The sequence below is a fragment of the Pinus tabuliformis genome, chromosome 3_2, assembly GCF_031772625.1.
Source record: "Pinus tabuliformis cultivar Carrire ecotype Pingquan chromosome 3_2, CPIR1, whole genome shotgun sequence".
Classification (NCBI taxonomy): domain Eukaryota; kingdom Viridiplantae; phylum Streptophyta; class Pinopsida; order Pinales; family Pinaceae; genus Pinus; species Pinus tabuliformis.
In genome coordinates, this window is record NC_142302.1 from 1,190,716,415 (window position 1) to 1,190,728,789 (window position 12,375).

The window sequence follows — 12,375 nt, forward strand, 5'->3', positions numbered from 1 at the left end:
CTGTTATAGACATTTTTGTGCCTTACAGCATTGAGCATGAAATGTCCATAATCTAAGGGATCCAAAGTCCCTAAACATGTTGTTCCTACCCCTAGAGGAACAAGGCTAACAAACCACAGCAATTCACAGAAGTTCTCCACCAGAATCTGCTCAAAAAAAAGTCAATTCAGGATCAATTCAGTGGCTCCACTGGCTGTCTGCGTTGAATGTCAAAGCCAACACTGGCTACCTACGCTGAATGTCAAAGCCAACACTGGCTACCTACGCTGAGCGAGAGTTGACATGTGGCAAGCTCATTTCTCAAGGTGTCAAAACCCAGGAAGCTTCCAAAATGACACTTGCCTCAGGGAATTCGACTATGATGAGTAAGAGGTTCCAAATCTCCAAGTGGAAGCAAGAACCTCCAAGTGGAATCAAGAACTGACAGAGGGAGAGGACACTAGTCAGATCTCAAGCTGACTCATCCTCTCTCCAAACATCTATATATGGATCTCTCCTCCATGAGATCTAGAGGCTGGAATTTTTTTATTGCAAAGAATTGTTGTTGGTTTGAGATCAGAATCATTGGGTGCTTAATGCTTTGAAGGGAGGTGAAGATAGGAATTCCATTTTGCTAGGAAGGAGATGCTGGATTGGAGCCCTATGGGTTGTATCTCTTCCTGAACCTTGTTATTCATCAATAAAGCTATCTTGGTTTCTCCTATATACTGGTGTATCTTTGATGTATGATTGCATTAGTATGTTTAGTTTACTTCTAATCCTGAACTAGTTATGAATATGAATCTATGTCTTGTGTAGTGTTCTTCTCTTGTGATCTTGCAGAAACCTGTTGAAGCTGGGTGAGCGAGAAGGCAAGCAGCTGAGAACTCTCAAAGAGAAGAGAAACTGGATCGAGGGACAAACGGAAGACACCGGTTAGTCCATCCATCTCTCTTCATTCTAATTCATAAAGGAAGAATACTAGAATAGCTGTCTCTGTTTGTTGCTAAGGCACTGTCACACCTTAGGTGGATAGGATCGTCCTGCATAGGCATTTTTCCCCATAACAAATTGGCGACTCCATGCCATCCACCGTTGTCCCTTCTTAGACGAGGCAAAAAGAGTTTTGGAAGATCGCCCGATTTTACAAGCGCAACTTCCCCCTGGATATCAAAAACTCCTGCCAAGTCCTTCGCTAGTTGAGAACCCGGCTGGCCCGCTCAGATGGTCAGCCGAAGCACCTATCATTGAAGATGAACCGTCTGAATCCATACCTGACGAAAGTCAAAAGGTTGAGGCGGCAGTTGACCCGGTTTTGCCTTCAGAGGCTCTATCTTCGAATGATACCATCACAGAGGAGAATAAAGACGACACCGTCCAAGTTCTCTTCATTAACACAGACTCTGACGAACAAGGGGCCAATTTGCCCATTCCTTTATCGCAGGAAGGAACTTCATCAAGGTCATACCCGGCCGTCTATTCGGTCCCACGACCAAGCAACCTAGTTGTCTCGTTTGACTGGAACCAACTAGGCAGACCCCGGTTACCAGCCAGTAAACCATTCAGAATTATCGTTCAAATATACATAATGGTAATGGCTGGCACTATCATTGATGAAGGGGCATCTGTGAGTATCCTTTCCTCTATTGCTTGGAAAGTGCTTGGTTCGCCAGCGCTTTTGCCTGAAATGAGAAATCTACCAGGCTTTGATAAAGGAACCAGTCGACCTTTAGGGATCCTCCCCAATGTGTCTATCACGATGGACTCGTCTCTTGCGCATGATTGCTCAGGCCGTGACATGCTATCATGAGCATCACTAGGCTAGGGTGCCCCCTAGCATTTTTGAGTTTTTGGGTCATGGGACCAATTTTTTCTTGGTTACAGAACATTATATGTAAACGATAAACAACTTATATATATATATATATATATATTTTGATTTTCGGGGTTTATTTCGGTTGAGTTATATGATCCATATGTACAACATTGATGATGTGTCTCTTTTTATAAATGTCGCAAATGTCTATCTAACACATAGTTTGCTAATGAGTCGGTTAATGTGTTTAAGTTTCTGGAAATATGCTGGTATTGAATTAAATCAAACTGTCTTTCCAAAATCTTAACCCTTAGAAACATACGATAAATAGCTGGATTGCGGACGGAATATATACCATTGAGTTGTAGTATCACGAGTTGTGAGTCTAGCCTGACGATTAGTCGGCGTATACCATGGGTGATGGCATCAGAGAGTAGTTCTATCAACGCGCTATACTCAGCGATATTATTCGTTGATTGACCAATACATACACCTCTGAAACTTACTAACTCGCCGCTTGGATCAAAAATGGCCCAGGCCGCGGAGGACAAGTTCCGCGAACTACGACTCGCTCCGTCAGCATATCCCACACATATCTCCAAAAGGTTCGACATCTTCAATAAATGTAAAAAGGTGGATTACTCGACCAAAACAAACACTTTAGCAAAAACAAAATACAACAAAAGCATACAGGTTACTATTTAAGCATAGTAACGCTTAAGGTACAACCCATTGCGAGGTTGCGCTAGTGGAATTCCGTCATAATCCATTAACTCGTAGGCTCCTTTTGCTAACACTCGTTTAACAATATAGGGACCCATCCATAAAGAATTAAATTTACCTGCTCCCAATTTGTCGGATTCTTGGTCGTAAAGCAAGACCAAGTCACCTTCTGAGAAGACACGGGGTTTGACATTTTTGTCGAACTGTGCCTTGACTCGTTTCTTATGGGCTTCGTTAGCCAAGGCGGCATCACGACGGGTTTCATCCAATTGGATTAATTCCAAGAAACGGGCCTCTTCTTCTGAAGTTCTGGGGAGGAGATCGATTGCGAGTTTAAGAGACGAAATTTCACATTGGACTGGTAAGACTGCCTCCAGGCCATACACCAGTTGGAAAGGTGTGAACCCAGTCGCATTCCTTACCAACGTTCGGTAAGCCCACAAGGCTGAGTACAGGATTAGGTGCCACCTTCTTTTGTGAACTTCGATCATCCTTTGCAACATACGCTTCAGGACCTTGTTGATCGCTTCAACTTGTCCATTGGCTTGCGGATAATACGGGGTAGAGCTGTCGTGAGATAGCCCTAGCTTGGCAGCGAATTCAACCATCATGTGATTGCGGAAATGCGATCCATGATCTATAACTATAGCCCGTGGTACACCGAACCTGGTGACTACATGACGATCCTATCCAAAGATTGATGAGTCAACAAATTGGCGACTCCGCTGGGGAGATCTGTTTAGTCATTTTATTTGTGTCTCTATCATTGTTTGTTTCATAGACTCAACAACAACAATCAAACTGCATCTGCTCTTCTCAGATGCAAAGTAGACAGTTGCTGCTTTGATCCAATCACTGGATTTGTCTATGAGCTGAACAATGGACTCAAAAATGATTTGATGATCCTTTGTGATAGATCTTAGTACTCCCTCAAAGCATCCCTTTGATTATACCTTGCTTGTTGCTTTTATTTGGCCTGAAACCGTTGATTAATCAGCAATCTGTGACCCAGAACCCAATGAGAAACTCTCGTTTCTCCTTCAGCGCGACCCCTGTGAAGAGGTTCTGCATTTCAACGCAGGTCCCGTGAAGGCTACCTGCGCTGAATGTCAAAACCCCAGTGTTGAGGTTGCGCTGAACCAGTTTGGCCTTGTGCAGCTGGGGTTCTCTGCTCTGTTTTGCCCTGTTTTGATCTCTGATTTTTGCAGCCTGTAACCAGCATAGGTACCAGTCTGATAACTCCTTGTCTCTGCTTAAATTCCGCCTCCTTTTGTACAAAAAGACTGTGAGTGTTTTTATGTGTTTGTGGCGTCATTTACAGTTTTCCTTTGCATGAGTGAAATAATCATCCTGTAGCCCTTGATTCAGATCTGTTGATTGTGATCTTATGAGAGAGTTCATTGGCTGTTTACAGTTGATTATACATTTACTTTTGCTTATTGGTTTGAGTTTGTCTCTTTTAAGTGTCGAAACATGTGTTCATTTTGAAAGTCATAAAGTGTTGTATTCTCTTCTACCCTTTCTGATTTCGAAAAAAGTAAACTTGTTTGTATTTGTCATTTAAAAGCAAATTCAAAGTTGTACAAAAAGCTTTCTTTGTAGGCATCAATACTAAGAAAGAGGAAAACAAACACTGCATTGTGCATTTGCATTTTGATAGTTTGCATGCTTGATTTAGGAAAGTGCATTAGAGTGTGCTGATTGCTCTTTGAGAAAAGATGGTGTCTTTCTTTTCCCTTTGTAGCTAGGATTTTCATAGTTGAAAAGATATAAAGCTTGCTTATCATCTTTAGACTGCATTTAGGAACTGTACCATACATCTCGTGGTGATCCAGAAAGGCAAACTTCTAAAAAGATCAACCTAAAATAAATTGAATGAACTTAAAAACGCTTTGCAACATAACACACAACATAGAGGTCTAGGCTAGAGACGTGTTCCGGCGTCTTAAAGCCTGGTGACTGTCGATGTCGTTGAAGGTGGGTGATTCCTCCTGAGGGACGATAGCGCCAGTACGGATTATGCTCCCATGTACTGTCGCGTATATATTGGGAGACCCCTATAGGAATAAAACCTTTATCCTTAGGAAGCCGTGTCGGCCGCCCTATTGATCGCAATGCACTGAACACAGCATTCAGGAAGATCGACCGCCCGTACCCTAAAAAGTATTCTGCGGTTTTGCGAAAAGTTTGGCACACCCTCTGCCTAGAACTCTAGAGCAGTTTCTTTTGGCCTTTTTCAGACTCTATAACAGAAAAAGTCCATCCGAGCATTTGTCACTTCGGGCTCGTTAAAACATCGAAGGAGACTAGAGTCATCTTTAGCTTTTTCTCGACTCTCTAAAATTGAAAAAGCAAGTTGTGTCTAAAGCGTCTAAAAATTCATTTAGTTCGGAAACACACTTTCCCCTTTTGTATTTTGGTTGATCAAGTAATCCGCAATCGTGGAAGAAAGTCAATTGAAACCCCGTCGTTCACGGAGGCTTGCAAGTCAACCGTCTTTGTCTCCGGAATCAAAAACAGTACGGACAAAGCGAACTCGTTTAACCGGTTCGAAATCTCCTATCAAAGTTAGAACAAGTGTTCCAACAACATCTGAGATTTCGGTTACTCCAAACATTTCTGGAAACCCTGCCTCCACAAAAGAAGTTCAACAGCCACAGAGGGACAGTGACACTGATCCTAGTCTGAGAATAAATACTTGTGTTACTGAACCAGTTCCATCTATAACCGGTCCAGAGAGTCTTGTTCCTCAAACAACTGTCGCTGTCGATTCAACCCCTTCTTCGGCACCAGAAATATTTTACAGACCTGACAGTCTTCCTCTTCCACCTGGTTTGATTGCGATAGAGGAAATTGTAGAAGATCCGCAAGCAAATACTCCAACACATTTTGGAGTAGGGGTCACTCTATTTCCTTCTACATCAGAAGTTAGTATATCACCAGTGGAAGCTCCTGTAGAATTGCTAGGAAATTTATTGGATAGACTCAAAATGTCTGAACAACCGTCAACATCTAGGACTGTGTCGAATGACACAGCGACAGCAGAGCTCCCTGCCGTCACTCCGACGATGTTTGCCGGCGTACCATCTGTCCCAACTAGCTCACAACCGCTAGAAGGAGTCCACCCAGGGACTATTTCGACAGTGTGGTCTGTTCCAGTTTGTTCCTCCGGAATAATATCCGGCAACTCTTATGTTGAGACTCGACAAATTGATCCCTATGGAGGTCAATTTGGGCCATCCAGTCCCCAAGGGAAAACAATCCCCTTGAGTTCCGGATTGCTACCGTATGGGGGGCAGTATGCCCTGTCATTACCCCCTCCGGGAGGATATCCATACGGGAGTTCTCAACAATATTCAGGTTATACTGGAGTTACGACAAGTGGTTGGGTACCTATGCTACCCCAACAACCAAGAGTTTTGTATTCTATGCAATAATGTGTACCTATATCGAACATCCCGACAACACCAGCTATTGTAACAGTGTCACAAGTTCAAACGATGCTTGTTGTATGTCAACCTCAGATTTCTCAGGTCGTAATGCAACAGCCCCTTGACCCTGTGACTCAACCACAATCGCCAACTGGTGGGGCGACACAGGTCCAAACGGGTACAATTACCCCACATCTTGGTCCGACGGTTAGTATAGCACAACAGAGCATGGCTTCACAACCGTGGCTGGTACAATACCAACAACCACAATTCCAACAAGTGTACCAAGGTTTTGAGCAGCAGATCTTTGCGAACAGTGGACAACCGTATATTCAAAACGGTCAAAACCAACCGCTTTACAGTTGTCAAGTCCACCAACCGTATCAGTCATACCAACATCAATTACATTATGCTGGTATGCAAAGACCAACTGCTCAGGCAATTCCATCGTACCCTGGGTATGCTTCACCTAACCTGAATCAACAGTTACCATTCGTGGCAACTTTAGAGTTACCCGATTTACACCGGTTAACGAACAATCCAATTGCTTATGCCCCTTGGTGGCTAGCGATTCCTCACAAACTTCCATCGGACATTCCTAAATTTAATGGAAATCCAGGCGAAGATCCATCGAATCACGTGATGACATTTCATCTGTGGTGTTCATCAAACACCCTGAACGATGATTCGATAAGGCTTCACCTTTTTCAGAGGACGTTAACGGGTCCAGCGGCTAACTGGTATATTGAATTACCTAGAGCCTCGTTCGACACTTTCAGCTCCCTAGCCACGACTTTCTTGACCCATTTTCAATTACCGATAAGGTATGAAACGGGAACCGAAATCTTAACCAACTTCAAACAGACAACAGCCACTCACATATCTGATCATATACATGAGTGGCATCGTCGTAGGATGGTGAAGACTTACGTTCCCGATCAGCTATTAGCTGAATGGTTTATAAAGTCATTGCTTCCTGCCATAACGAAAGATGTGGCCAAGGGGGAGTCGTAACGGAGGAGCAAGTTATTGCTCGTGCACAATATCTAGACTTAGTTTACACTCAGTCTGGCATGCTCTACGACAAAATACCTGATGCCCCTAGACCGGAATTCTCAATTCCTCCTCCTCCTAAATCAAATAGTGACTCTCATGCCGGCGATGGTGTGATTGGCACGGAAAACGCGAAATCGACAAAGGCTTCGTCTAAGAAAGCCCGTAAGACTTCAGATCAAAATGCAAAAGAAGAAATTCTTGCTTCGGAAGTAAATGCCGTATCAGCAGATAAAGGCAAAGAAACCAATCAACCAGGAAGCAAGAAGAAACAAAACAAAGGGAATAAGAAGAAACAAGGTGAGTCATCTCCTGGAAAAACTTCTTCAAACCCTCCTCGGAAAGGGAAACCAAAAAGTCCATGCGTGATATGTGACGAGGATCATTGGACAGCCGATTGTCCATACAAAGCTGAGCTTAAAAGATTCTTCAAAAGTTCGCAAACCTCAGCTGTGTTAACTGATCCATTTCCCAATCCAGGTCAAAATCTGGTTGATAGTGGAAATGCTTCCTCGTCGCAAGTGCTAATGTTGTCGATCTCCAAGCAACAAAATGATGCTTTGATTTTGACAAGGAACAAAGATTACGGGAATCCGCAGCTGTCGAACGACAAAGGTAAAGATCAACCAAGTAGTTCGACAACAACTTCGACAGAAGTTGTACCACCCATCATTCCTGAATTAACAATAAAACCGCCAAAGGGAGTAGTACACAAGTCGACATTTAATCCTCGCGCCAGAGCGGCGCAACATTATAACATAGTGGAAGATTTGGCCCAATCACCATCCGCTATGTCGACTCTTGAAGTACTACAAAATTGTCCATCCCAAAGGCAGGCTTTGTTATCGGCTATTGGTGGGGTTGATCCCAAGGATTCCAATCTTGTATCCTTCAACCACAAAGGATACGATCCTCAGTTACTAGCTCAACTAGCTTTCCTTATTCAAGTGAAAGCCCTCAACAAAACTGTTCACCAAACAATTATTGATGAGGGGGCATCTACATGTATTATGTCGATGAGTTGCTGGAAAACTTTAGGATCTCCAACCTTGTCGCGATCTTCGACGACATTAAAAGCATTCGACGGAAGGACATATACCCCGTACGGTATCCTAAATAACTTGAAGGTTGAACTAGAGGGAAAAACAGTAGAAATAGATGTTGAAGTCATCGATGGGAACCTTGACTACAACATCCTACTAGGAAGACCGTGGATATATGCCATGGCAGCTGTAGTGTCGACTTATTTTAGGAAGATCACATTCCCTTTTCAAGGAGGGATTACGGTCGTCGACCAACAAAACTTCCTCCCTAATGGTTCACAAGTTACAGGAAGCATTCCCATGATCCATGGAAGCAACCATTCGCTTCAAGATATCGGAGTGGGCCTACTGAAAGACCCCACATTAATGGGAACTTTCGCACTTCCACCTCCAATCTATATAGGAGAAATAGCGTTGGTAGCAGCCTGCAACATGATATCTTCCACGAAGATCTCAGAAGACGATATCAACATAGATCATGCAATGGTTTTGCCCCTAAGCCCAATAGAAATATTGTAGCAATCAATGTTTTGGAAATGGAGGCGAACCCGAATCAACGCTCATCAAGCGTTTGGGTAGATAGGTCTAGAGAATATGGTACCCCATTAGATCCTTGGTCGAAAGTGCATGGGACTGATGAAGGAATCCTACAATCAATGTTGATTGAGGGGGCACCATGGAATGATTGCCACCATCATTCCCTTCTTCCAGATTATGAAGAAGATACTCAACATGACCTTTATCACCCTTCAGTTTTTGAATTCCTATCAAATACTGTAAATACGGTGGATTCCGAGCGAAACTTATCCAATATTGAAGAGACTATAGCCATAAATATCTCGACTAAAACAAATGTTGTAGAGAATATTTATGTCGGCAAAGGATGTTCTCCTTCAGAACTGGAAATATATAACGCTTTTTTTCGCGAGTTCAGAGATGTCTTTGCTTGGTCATATGATGAAATGCCAGGAATTGACTCGAGTATAGTTGAACATGAAATTAAGATGTATCCTGATGTCAAACCAGTAAGACAACGGCTTCGGCAGGTGCACCCCAAGAAAGCTGCTGCCATTAAGGCAGAAGTTGAAAAGCTTCTCCATGCTGGTTTCATCTACCCGGTTCCTCTAACCGATTGGGTATCGAATATTGTCCCTGTTATGAAGAAACAAGGGAAAATTAGAGTGTGTGTCGATTATAAGGATGTAAATCAAGCTTGTCCAAAAGACAACTACCCTACACCCTTCATCGACCAAATAATTGATGAATGCGCCAGATGTGAAATCTTTTCATTTATGGATGGATTTTCCGGGTATAATCAAATAAATATCCGCCCACAAGACCAGTCAAAGACTGCATTCATTTGTCCGTGGGGCACATTCGCTTATCGAAAATTACCCTTTGGTTTAAAGAACGCAGGGGAGACGTTTCAGAGGGCAATGAATTATGCCTTCCATGACATCAAGAACATCGTTCAACCATACCTCGATGACCTTCCGGCTCATTCGCGAAAGCGGACTGATCATCCGCAGCATTTAAGAGCGATATTTCTACGTTGCCGACACTACAAGATAAGACTCAATCCACACAAATGTGTGTTTTGCGTCAGTTCTGGTCGTTTATTTGGCTTTGTAGTCTCCAAGGATGGGATTCGTCTCGACGCTTGCAAGGTTCAGGGAATCATCAATTTGCCTCCACCTTCGAATTTGCTTCAGATTCAGAAACTCCAAGGGAAAGCAAACTTTCTGAGGAGGTTCATTCCAAATTACGCAGAACTTGCTAAAGGTTATTCTCGTCTTTTGAAAAAGGATGTACCTTTTGTCTGGGATCAGGTGGCGCAAGCTTCCTTTGATGCTCCGAAAGATTCTCTAGTAAAAGCATCATTAATGTATGCCCCGGACTATCAAAGAGATTTTAACCTGTATCTGGCTGCAGCAAATACGACCATTGCGATGGTTTTAGTTCAAGAGGTCGATGGTATTGAACATCCTATATATTATTTAAGTAAAAACTTGAATGATACAGAAAGCAAATATTCTTATGTTGAAAAACTAGCGCTTGCAGCTGTTCAAGCGATTCAAAGATTTCGACATTATGTCCTCTTTCGGAAAACTACCATTTTATCAAATTGCAACCCCATGACTTATATACTGTCGCGACAGTTGCTGGGGGGCAAATATTCAAAATGGATAGCGATCCTTCAAGAGTTTGATCTGGAATTTGTAAAATCCAAATCAAAGAAAGCTCTAGTTTTCGCCGAATTATTGTGCGATCTCCCATCGTCGTCCAACGATGAAACATCCGAAGAATCAATCGTGGACGAGAATTTGTTTCTGATATCTGCAAGCAACGAATGGTATGGAGATATAATAATTTATCTCCAAACCCAGAAATTCAGGCCTGACACCTCACACTCTGAACGAAAACGTATACGATACCAAGCAAAAGACTACATGATCGTCGGTGATACGCTTTACCGTCATGGTATCGATACAATTCTGAGAAGGTGCCTAACCCATGAGGAGGCCGAAAAAGCCCTGAATGAGTGTCATTCAGGCGCGTGTGGGGGGCATCAATCTGGATATGCAACAGCACAAAAAATTTTACGAGCAGGATACTACTGGCCAACCATGTTCAAATATTGCATAACCGCAGTCAGAAGTTGCCATGCTTGTCAAATTTTTGATAGCAAAACCAGAAGACCACCCGCACCTTTACAGCCAATAGTTGTTGTTGGGCCTTTCGCCAAATGGGGCATCGATTTCATGACATGTAACCCCACCTCGACCGGGGGGCATGGGTATATCATAGTCGCCGTTGACTATTTTACCAAATGGGCCGAGGCGATGCCTACATTAGATAACACTGGTGAAACAGCTGCCCTTTTCTTTTTCAATCATGTAGTCGCCAGGTTTGGCGTACCACAGGCTATAGTTACAGATCATGGATCGCATTTCCGCAATCACATGATGGTTGAATTAGCTGCCAAGCTAGGGCTATCTCACGACAGCTCTACCCCGTATTATCCGCAAGCCAACGGACAAGTTGAAGCGATCAACAAGGTCCTGAAGCGTATGTTGCAAAGGATGATCAGAGTTCACAAAAGAAGGTGGCACCTAATCCTGTACTCAGCCTTGTGGGCCTACCAAACATCAGTAAGGAATGCGACCGGGTTCACACCTTTTCAACTGGTGTATGGCCTAGAAGCAGTCTTACCAGTCTAGTGTGAAATTTCGTCTCTCAAACTCGCAATCGATCTCCTCCCCGGAACTTCGGAAGAAGAGGCCCATTTCTTGGAATTAATCCAATTGGATGAAACCCTTCGTGATGCTGCTTTGGCTAACGAAGCCCATAAGAAACGAGTCAAGGCGCAGTTTGACAAAAATGTCAAACCCCGTGTCTTCTCAGAAGGTGACTTGGTCTTGCTTTACGACCAAAAATCCGACAAATTGGGAGCAGGTAAATTTAATTCTTTATGGATGGGCCCCTATGTTGTTAAACGAGTGTTAGCAAAAGGAGCCTACGAGTTAATGGATTATGACGGAATTCCACTGGCGCAACCCCGTAATGGGTTGTACCTCAAGCGTTACTATGCTTAAATAGTAACCTGTATGCTTTTGTTGTATTTTGTTTTCGCTAAAGTGGTTGTTTTGGTCGAGTAATCCACCTTTTTACATTTTTTGCAGATGTCAAACCTTTTGGAGATATGTGTTGGATACGCAGACGGAGCGAGTCGTAGTTCGCGGAACTTGTCCTCCGCGGCCTAGGCCATTTTTGATCCAAGCGGTGAGTTAGTAAGTTTCAGAGGTGTATGTATTGGTCAATCAACGAATAATATCGTTGAGTATAGCGCGTTGATAGAAATACTCTCTGATGCCATCACCCATGGTATACGCCGACTAATCGTCAGGCTAGACTCACAACTCGTGATACTACAACTCAATGGTATATATTCCGTCCGCAATCCAGCTATTTATCGTATGTTTCTAAGGGTTAAGATTTTGGAAAGACAGTTTGATTTAATTCAATACCAGCATATTTCTAGAAACTTAAACACATTAACTGACTCATTAGCAAACTATGTGTTAGATAGACATTTGCGACATTTATAAAAAGAGACACATCATCAATGTTGTACATATGGATCATATAACTCAACCGAAATAAACCCCGAAAATCAAAATATATATATATATATATATATATAAGCTGTTTATCGTTTACATATAATGTTCTGTAACCAAGACAAAATTGGTCGCATGACCCAAAAACTCAAAAATGCTAGGGGGCACCCTAGCCTAGTGATGCTCATGATAGCACGTCACGGCCTGAG